At 31.8% G+C, this 11,267-nt stretch overlaps 1 protein-coding gene across 1 annotated transcript in view; it reads right to left on the reverse strand.

Moving 5' to 3' along the window:
- Positions 1–8,714, reverse strand: part of LOC108731274 (uncharacterized) — a 73,556-nt gene extending 64,842 nt beyond the window's left edge. Inside the window, exon 1 of the mRNA XM_018461527.1 lies at positions 8,657–8,714. The gene's annotated coding sequence lies outside the window, so the exon portion shown is untranslated. The remainder of the gene's footprint in view (positions 1–8,656) is intronic.
- Positions 8,715–11,267: the final 2,553 nt, after the last annotated feature.

The following is an 11,267-nucleotide window of genomic DNA, read 5'->3' on the forward strand; positions in this document are numbered from 1 at the left end:
CCCTTCGGTTCCGTGACCCGCAGCCATTATGCGTCGGAGCATTTTCTCACGAGATACCCCGCTCTAATTATATGTCTAGCCTCTGCTCCTGAAACCTACGGCTTTATTGCTAAATATGCTCGCGCTACGAAACGGAGCCCCTGAGGAAAAAATCTAATTTCTACTTCGTGCTCCGTACTTAGAGAGCCCCCAAGTTTTGCGGGACCAATGGCTGCGTTCGAAATACACGCGGCGGCTGTTCGGCTGCGGCCCCGTAGAATCTCGACGGTGGTATAATCTCGGGTTAATCGCATAATACCGACGGCCGCGACATCGTAAACGGGCGCCCCGACGAACGAGAGCGTCGGCTGCTTCTCGTTCGAAAAGACGCCCGAAAGCGTTTCCACGTAATTAATCCTTTTATCCTGGCGACTGTACTAGCGCGCTTAGAAAGCATTTGAACGTCATCCCCTGACGGAATACCATATTCGGATTGTATTATATCCGAAACAGTGCACCGCGAGATCAATAGATAATGAAGTCTCATACACAAACGCATTCATTATTATTCACTTGCAATTAACTATTTTGCATCACCGCAGATGCACTGTGAGGAATATTCGAATATTGCCAACGATATATTTGTAACAGATTGGAGATAATAAATAAATGTATTTGTATTATAATTATTAATCAATCATAAATAAACACCAAATTATATCTAATAGTAAAAATGTTACGATTGTTGCTTGAAATTCGCGCTTATAGCCTCGCATATTGCACGAATCCCTCAATATTGGAGATAATGTATTTTGAATGGATGTTTAAATTCAGTTATCTTTTTCCACCATTTTTTTATATTCAATTTTAACTCTTCGGTATCACAATACGAGAACAATACGTTTGGACATGACATATATCTAATTAATTCGATCGCTTATACCTATAAAAATGAACATATTGTAAAAAATTTTTTTTTAATTGAAATGCCAGACAAGGAATATAACGGTATCAAATGTATAGGTATGTATAGTGGCTGCAAATATGTATGTATTTTTATTAATAGAAAAGTTATTAAGCAATAGAAAAAATATTGAAAAAGCATTGGAAAAAAACCAGGTATGCCAAAAAGGTAGACCCAAAGTGGCACCGAAGGGTTAAATAAGTTTCAAATTGAAATTCTATTTAAAATTTATGTTAAATTAATTTCATCTCTAAAAGTTTTAAAACTTATTGTTATTTCTAATCGCCTCTCTAATTTAAAACTTATTAAATTTACACCTTTGAAGGAAAAGTTAATTCTTTTAATTTGTCGTAGAATCTTCCTACGCGAAACATGGCCATTTTATATAGGTGAATGCATATTCGCGTGCATAAACGAAAGAAATAAACTGTGACATTTGTATCTCGCCGACTGCAATAACGATAACTCTCTCGTTTTGAATGAGACTCGAATACGTTGGATGCTTATAGAACAAGCAATATAGCTAAGCAATTCTGTCATACATAAAATATGTGATGCAGTAAAATGCGCGAATACCAGCTCTCTCTCTCTCTCTCTCTCTCTCTCTCTCTCTCTCTCTCTCTCTTTCTTTTCCCTTATCATAGAAGAATCAAGAACGAATGCGCTTATGTTTATAGAACTTAAACTGAAAACTGGAGTACTACTGTTCCCAATAACGGGTTTGCTCGCGTGTATGCGGCTGTATTTGTATATGTGAGGTACATATATATGAGTAGGTACATACATACATGCGCATATGTTCGAGACCGCTACACGCTCGATAATCAACCGAATTGGTGGAACCGTGTGTTGTGTATCTGACAGGATATCCTCCATCAGCTTTAGTCGAGAGTGTTCGGGATGCTTCTTTTTTTCGTGCTAAAAAAATCTGGTGCTACATCCGTTCTCTCGCAAGACTTTTGCCTCGATAATTTCGATCGGCTTCCCTGTCGGTTTCGTCAAACTTAACTTGTTGGTCGAAAATTCGAACCGAAAATTTTACCATCTTCTTGGCAGTTATCAGAAATATTAAGTATCGACCGTTATTTTTATCGCGCAAAATATTTCGGCAATAATCGGCAATAATTAAAGCGATTGAACAAATGACGATAAAATAAATAATTTTTATTGTATGCCATTTGGCTCATATAAAATTGCGAAGAGTTAGAGAGAGAGAGAGAGACAGAGAGAAAGAGAGACTTCCTTTTTATGCAAACTAAGTCTTAAAATTGAAAATTCTAAAGTCAACAAATTAAAATTGAAAAAGTTTTGTAATTAATATCTCTTTGTTGAGAATAAATGACTCATTAATAAGCCAACTTCTGTTAGAACTCCTGATTAGGGCAGTATACACCCTGGTTATAAATATAATAAAAATAAGATTCAGAAAAAAGTACCACATATAAGATTAAATATGAGAAAGCTGTGTCATTAAATCAACAAAGAAATGCTAAATAAAAGTATCATAATGTTTATCAATTAATAAAATATGTACATCAAGATAAGAAATCTTGATTGATATTAAGCAGAAAAATAAATAGAGTTTACATGTGTTAACTCGTTTCTTTTTAGTCATACAGCATACACAGTATTTATCGAACATGAGGTCTAACATGTAATATTTTGAAAGATGTAATTCACATCCGGAGCTCATTTCTCTCTCAGATTTCCTATACGTAATTAGCATATAACGTTGTTTGTAGGCGTGCAAGAGGATTGATTAATTTTGAACTCGAATCACAACTGTTTCAGAGTCATGCAAATTTACGCACGCCTTGGATATCAAAAGTTTAATAAGCTACAGGTCGTGGGAGGAAGCTCAGCTCCTCAAACACGGATATTTTCTCTATTAATGGAACTCCATATCCGTGTTGGCCACATGCGCGTTTAATTAATTAATTCGTTAGATGGTCGATTTTCCTAATGTCTTTCAAATGGCTCCATAATTCAATCGCATAAATTCAACTGCTGCTTATAAATAAATGACGTAACCGAGATAAATAGAATGTTTGTTAGCTTATTATTTATTTTATTACTAGCTTATAAATTTTTGATAAATTAAAGAGGAATTAAAAAATGCACTCGCGACTGTCTAATCTTTTTTAATTGTAAGTTCTTATTACGACTATTTAACTGATAGTTATTATAAAAAATCAATTTTTAATATAAATTAAATAACAATAGATGTGTAACTCGCATTAGAAAAGAATAGCTAACTCAGCGGTTTTCTTTGTTTTTTATTAATGCGAGGACATCAAAGTGTCACCCATCTCGAGTTTCGACCTCTCGAGGCCGCGCCTGTGCCTAGAATTATAATTTTATTCGGAGTCAGGATTCTTAGAAAAATCCCCGAAGCATTCCAGTCGTCAATCGAGAATGTACGATACGATCTATGATAAGGAAGTCACAGACTTGAATTTACTAGAAATTGCTTTCACGTCGAGCAAAAACCTTTGTATAAAGACTTCTTCTTTTTCGTACCATACGAGAACTTCTCATAATTATTTAATTTGTCAATAAGTAATATAAAATATTTCCTGAAATTGCAGCTCAGCTCTTTATTTTTCTTTTTCGAAGAGTCTAATAAAGTTGTTACACGGGTTAAAAATTTTTTAATGTTATTAAAATGGCATAATACAAGCATATTTCTTTTTTACAAAAAATAAAATTGTTTCTTTTAAAACAGTATGTAACTTGTTATATTATGACAGTTTTTTAAAGGGTAATATAAAATACACATGTGGGATATTATATTTTTTATGTCATATGCGAAACTTTAAAGCATAAAATAATCAATTTGAATAGATGACACTATTTCAATGTTTTTGCAATAACAGGAGGCAAAGGAAATTACTTAGGAAGATAAATTTAACTTTTAATGCATTATGTTTGCACCAGTGTTTAATTTATAATTATTTTTGGCAATTAATCGTTTTTGAAATAAAACGTAAAAATTACACGAATAAATACTAGATATTATTATACATTATGTATATCTGTATTTTATCTTTTAACAGTAGAGTTTGTATCATTGCAATAAAACTTTCATATTTATAAGTATTTTGCATTATTAAAATGATATGCAAAATCTTTATTTTAGTTTACAATATTTCGCGCAATTATCGCAAACTGATTTTAATATGACTGTGTTAGTTGTACTAAAAAAAGTTGAAAAAAGAAAAATTGCACATTTTACTTAAATATTACGAGCATTCATGAATGTCGAGTGATCAGAAAACTTACCTACAGGTGCGAAATCAAGATACGTTTTTGTATTACGGCAATACCTAATAATTAACGACCTCGATTGTATTTTCACGTGCGTGTACGCGCTACGCTCGTGAACACGCGGATTGGCGCATCATGCATCAGCCGTGCGCTTTAAACCGTGGTGCAACGCGATACATATATCGCGGCATGCGCGACGCAAAGTAGACTGTTCTCCACTTAAGAGGATCTAGGTATGGTCAATGCGGAGCACGCACCGCGGAGCGTGATACTTGTCGGAAGTAACCGACCCGTTACAATTGCAAATTACATCTCCCCATGACTTTCCTACTCCCGAGTAAACAACAAGGACAAATAGCGCTCGATTGAATATTTGCTCGTCGCGGTATCCCCGCCATCGTACGTGTTTGAATTGTTAATCGAGTTTGCGTAATAAAAATTGCATATCGCTCGTTGGCGCATTGGTGGATCGGAAAATAGTAGATATAATAACGCAGAAAAATAAATTGGAGCAATTATATACTGCTGATAATTAGGCCTACCATAACAGAATATTTCGCAAAGTAATCATGATTGCTTCACTAATTAGAACCTCTATGCTGCTATTATGTAACGTTCGTAAATAAATAGATACTTTATTGATTAAATATTTATTTTTCTAAATTTTCTATCATTGCAGATAAGATACATTTTAATAATCCAATTTTTAAAATTGAATTTAAAAAATATTTACATTTTCTATACGTTTCATTTGATTCTCGACAATAAAGAAATTATATATGTTATATACGTATTAATATAAACAATATAAATAAAAAATAAAATAAAAATGAAAAACAATTTAAATAAATACAATATATTAATATTGTATAATATGATGAATATAAACATTATATATTCATTATATATTCTGTAAATTTATATATATTTAATTTATCTGCTTTATTCATTAATAAAGCAGTTATATAAATATATCAGTAATTTTCAATCTTTTTTTACTTTACACCGTGCGTACCATTTCATTGATTACATATTCAACGCGCGAAACTGTGAAAAATTTAATCTTTTTAAAATAGATTAATTAATTAAAAGAATGAGCGAACAGAGATAAGTACGCTGCGCTATTATGTGAAAATGTTGCAGAAATGTAATGCGATGTATGTGAAATGCGATCTTAACATTTAATTTTCTCAATTTTAAACACAAATAAAAGGCGACCATTATTTAATTACTCTTGCGCACCGCCGCACTGTACGTATTCCAGGAAATATAATTAAAACGTATAATTAAAACAATTGCTTTCATTGACAAATTATTAATTAAATTAACGTCGTTTAAGAAGTATTAATTGATCAAACAGATCCTATCCGATATCAGAAAAAGGTGTGCCGAGATACATTATTAACTATAGTGTATTCTCGAAAACTGGGTTAATGAAAAACTAACCTCGAGTAATACTGTCACGAGATCATTATCCTGGTTATCCAGATATCGATTGGATTAAGTTCCAATTAAAGAATCGGATGATCGAAGAATTAAATTATCGAAAGCTGCGTTGGTCTTGCGTATCAAATAGTGATTGTAATAGAACCACGACCGACCATTTTGTAGATATTCTCGATTTTCCGTTCACATTCTAAGGTTTAAAATATAGATACGCATTCTACCAATATCTTTTCAAATTTGATCTTAGCATGAACCTTCTGATTATCGGCGGATCCGCCGTTGAATGGTGTAACATCAAGTCCGATTACTCGCATGCAATAGATAGGTAGGAATTAAAATCGCTATTGCGTGCGGCAACTGATTATGGAATAATCATTCCGACAGTTCAGCCACCGGGTGCGTAAAAATAGTCATTGAAAAAATACTTTATGTGTGTGTTGTATAGAATATTATTATTAAGTCCATGAGTAATTTCAATCGTAACTGCGTACCGAACATCAAAATAAATCTGTCTGTTAAAGAGTCTGAAATAAACACTAAGCATAGATTAAAAGTGCTAGAAACGTTCGAAAAATTATAATACTTTACAAATGGCATCAATTACAAAATATAATTTTTCTAAATAAAACACGCGCGCGCGTGAATATCTTCTTGATATTTTGAAGAAATAAATCGTTGTAGAAGAAACGTTGTAGAGAACGGATTAAAAAATTCTATATTTATAGTAGTTGCCACGTTTTGGATTACCACATTTCTCGTACCTTCCGGCGAAAAATGCTTTTAACGTGTTTCTCCTTTACAGTTTGTTTGTCCAATAAAAGAGAAACATTTAACTATTGCTTGGTGGGGCCAAGAGATAGTATAATTTTACAACGCTCTCAGCGAATCGTGGTTTCTTTCGTTTTTAAATAGGACCATCTGGAATCTTTAAGTTGCGATCTACTTCTAAATAAATTAACAGATTTTGCTTTAATGTCTTAAATGGTGCATCTTTCAATAAATTTTCTTCTAACATGTTAAAAGAAATAAAACTTGAATGTGCGGCGCAAATTAGATTAATTATATGATAAAATAATAAATATAATAAATATTCTAATTTTCTACTAAAAAGAAAATGAAATATTTAATATAATCCATTCAATTTAAGTTCTTTATTTTAATTTTTTAATACAATTACAATATATAATACTACGAATTTTAATTAATAACCCCATTTATAATTCATTGCGGCGATAATGGAATAGTTAATTTTGCCTTTCCAAATTAGTTTGTTTTAATACTAAAACATTATTTCAATGTGCTTCGGTACTCTAATTCCTGCATATATAAAACTATTTTAAAGCTCCATTTTTAAAGCTTCGGTAAGGAAAATGCAGTTCACACTTCGCAGCATTCCGTGATGCAATATGGCCGCGATGTAAAAGTAAAGAGATTATGATCCCATTTACCGTAAATTCCATTGAGAAATTTATGCGCCGCTACTTCACCGGAATGTCGCGGTCAATTATGAGAACGAGTGATTCCTTGCTCTTTTACTATCTTCCACAAGGCAAATAGGAAAATGCAAGGTGATATGAACCCATAATGGAAAAAAAATGAAACGTGAAAATATTTCGAGGAATGATTTATCTAGACACTTTTCCTCCGTGAATACTTCCCGTTTCCGTGGAAAAGCATTACGGAGTGCGTTCAAATTTACGTCAAAACCAACTGTCAGAATACTTAATCACGATGTTTACAACCAGTAAACGAATTATGACATATAAATGTTAAATGAATATGAATCCAACAGGGAGCTATAAATTACTATCATAAAGATAAGTAGATTATATCGATCCAGTATAATACGGATAATTAACACATAAAACTATATAATCGTTGTAATTAATTTTACAATTTTTCATTTGCTACGTTTTAAGCGGCCATAATTTTTCAAGACTCCTTATAGAATGATATAGAATTATAAAAGAAATGTCTCTTATGTTATGAAAGGAAACGAAAACCGGTATAACATTAATAAGCAGAGAAGCGCTAAGTGAATCTTGATGCTTAATATTTTTATGTAGGTATGTAAATTTTAAATACGTTTTTCAGCTTTGTAAACTGCGCACCAATTATTGTCTGAAATACAATCATAAAATTAAAATAGTAATATCACAAATTAAATTGATAGTAGGATAGTAAAGAGGATAGTAAAGAGGTCCAGGTTCGAACTCTGGCTGGAGTAATATTTTTCATAATAAATTTTTTGCAGTGTTTTAAGATCCTTATTAGCATTATTGTTAAGAATTGATGATTAATTTAATTTATGTTAATTATTTATATTAATTTATTTCTATTCCAACTTTAATTTATAAATTCGGTTCAAGTTCGAAGTAATCAGCGCGCAGTTTATAAAGTTGGAAAATGTATTTAAAATTTACATAGAAATATTCTACACAAAGATTCAGCGCCAAGAGCTTCAACCGTATCTGACGCTTCTCTACCTATAATTATTCATATAAGGTATAGTTTAATTTACTTTTATTCGATATAATTTAAACAACTTTAACATTTAAAATTCCTGCAGTATTTTATTGTACCTATAAGTTTAATATTATAAAAAAACATTCGTTATATTACAAAAGTAAATTCAGGCCGTTTTAATTTCGATGAGATTTATTTTTCGATACCGCAAACATACGTGAAATGTATGTCGTGCCTGCAGGTGTCAGTAAAATTATAGATTCGAGTAAAAATATTAAAAACTTTTTATTTGTTCACAACAACGAAGCGCGAAAATAGATAATAAATGAGAAAGGAGAGATGAAATTCATATCAAAGTAAAAGCATTTTTATGAAAAATTTTAATAGCATTTTTCTAAGTAAATTACAGAGAATGCTGCAAATAGATGATGGGAAATGCATTCCAATGAATGCACGCCATTATTGTTATCCTCTATAATAAAAGAGGGATTATTTTTCCAGAGAAAAAAAAATTATTTTAAACAGTGGACTTACCAATATTCTAGGAAATTTCCACAACGCGCGTTGTATCACACAACATTCAGAGACTCTCACATTCAATGACGATTATTATTAACGGTAGCTCACTTACGCTTCACAAAAGTATGACTTGTTCAAAATTATTCATATATATCGTATTTTAAATCGGTGCAGCGTAATAAATAAATTTACGTTATTATTACTTCGATAAAATTAATGAACTATGAATATGCATAAAATAAATTGCAAAATTATAAAATATTAAAATATTGTGAAATAATAACACCAAACAACACACGACACATTTTCCAGATTGCAATTTGTTTGGAAACTTCTTATATTTTTTGAAAAAATGTGATGAACCCGATACGTTTTGTTTTATTGCGTGTAACCAAGGTGGTAGATTTACTTTACCGGAAAGAATATCGAGACAACGTCGGTTCAAACGCGCTCTTCGTGACAAACTGACTTTACGAACAGGCGTGTGGGGGCAACGGAACCTTGCGGCTTTCGGGCGGGTTAATACGAGTCCTGATTGGAAGTCTGCCTCACGCATAAGTTCTTTCCCTTCTTTGTTTGACCCTTCTGGCTTAGGATTAAATTCAAGAGTTCGACAGTGATCCTCTGTAACGCTACAGAAGCTACGTTGAAGGATTACATTCATGATATACGTATTTTTAATAGCTCATCTTGTGTTTGCATTTATTATTTTTTAAAATATTTATATGCATGTATCATGCAGATTAGATTAATTAAATTCAATATATTGGCACATAATTGACATGTAATGCCATGCATGAAAAATGCGAAAAGTAATCTGAAATACGAAATCTGAGATATGAAATTAATATGAAATTATGCAGTTGATCTTATCATTATATAAACTTATATTGTATAATACATTATCTTTTATCTCTCGTGTAGTTAACCTTTCGATTGCCAAACAGGGCGAGTTGTTCGCTCCATAAATGATCTTTTCAGAGTAATTCTGCCAGATTTTTATAATTTCTATAGATTCTTCTAATTGATTTTTGAATTGTAAGTTTTTTTATTTAAAATAAATAAATATATAATGTATATAATTTTCAAAAAGATATTTATTATTGCATAACTCCGCAAATAACTTAATATTATTAAATTGGCTTTAATTTTTTTAAATTGTAAATTGCGGAATTATGCAATAATAAATATTGCGCAAGAACTATAATCATCTCGTTATTATAATTACAGCTTTAAGGTGGTTGTATCGCAAAATGATTTTTCTTAAGATTTGTTTGAAACTTTTACTATTTGAGGATAATGATATTCTCTATACATACGTATCATTTTGAGGGGGGAAGGGTAATCAGGCATCATGTTCAAAAGATAATTGCATTTGAAGTTAGTATTTTTAACATGTGCTAGACAAGGAGCAACAGTACATTTTCAATTATAGCGCAAAAAACGGTAGAAATTCGCTCAAAAAGTAAAGGACTATAGATAAATACGAATCTCCTAAACCGAAGAAAATGGGGGATAACCAGGCAAATATTAATTATAAAACCTTAGAAAGTTGCTTTACTACTTCACTAATATCCACTTCGCTTATTAACTCATTCTAAAATATCGGCGTACAGTGGGGAAATAAAAATTACTGTTCAAAAATTGCCATCTGCAGCAATTTTTGAACAGTAAATTTTTTTTCACCATCGAACGCGCTGGCGCTTCGGCGATTGTCAGACCGCTCCTGTGCGATACAATTACCTTAAGGATCTTCTATGTTAATATAAATAAAATAACATTGTATTATATTTACGCATTGATTTATTTACTATATTTTAATGTAATGTTTAACATTATAAAGCTATTACAGCATGAACTATTATACAATACAGAAAATTGTTTGTCAGCCGCTTGCCTCACTTGAGAACTTATGTCTGAAAAATCAACATGGGAGAACAACTTTCCGCGCTAATTTATAATTCGAGGTTCATTTGCTGTATCCGGCGGATGGTGTTTCCCGAATTTTTCTTTTTTTAACGAGTAATTGCAGACAGACAAAAGTTTCTACTTACAAGCAATGAGTTACTCTGAAATACGTATCACAGGAAAATCTCTGCTCTTAGAGGGTCTCGAATTTGATTCCCAAAGCATTTTCCGAAAGATTAAATAATAATTTTAAATGTAATATTATTTTCTTTACTAACAAAGCAGGGTAATTTAAAACTTTAATGTATCTTATATATCTGAAAGAGTGAGAATTTTTTATCCATCCTCACATTTTGCATATCACGCGATTTTGGAAATAACCTGATCATTAATAAAAGGCTGTAATTTGCCGAACTATGTATAAACTTGGCCTCCGATAAGTCACGAGTGAAGTAAAATGTTATCCATATCTAAAATTATTTTGTACAGGTAGATACTCGCAAAGTTTCGTTCAAATTGATGGATTCGGGTCGGCAAAGTTGCGTTGTAAACGATCCCGACAGGCTTGAAATTTCGAGCAACTTTCCGCGCTGGTTTATAATTCGAGATTCATTTGCTGTATCCGGCGGATGGTGTTTTCCGAATTTTTCTTTTTTTAACGAGTAATTGCAGACAGACAAAAGTTTCTACTTACAAACAATGAGTTACTCTGAAATAC

This window comes from Mycetomoellerius zeteki, unplaced genomic scaffold (assembly GCF_001594055.1).
Source record: "Mycetomoellerius zeteki isolate Tzet28-1 unplaced genomic scaffold, Tzet1.0 scaffold122, whole genome shotgun sequence".
NCBI lineage: Eukaryota > Metazoa > Arthropoda > Insecta > Hymenoptera > Formicidae > Mycetomoellerius > Mycetomoellerius zeteki.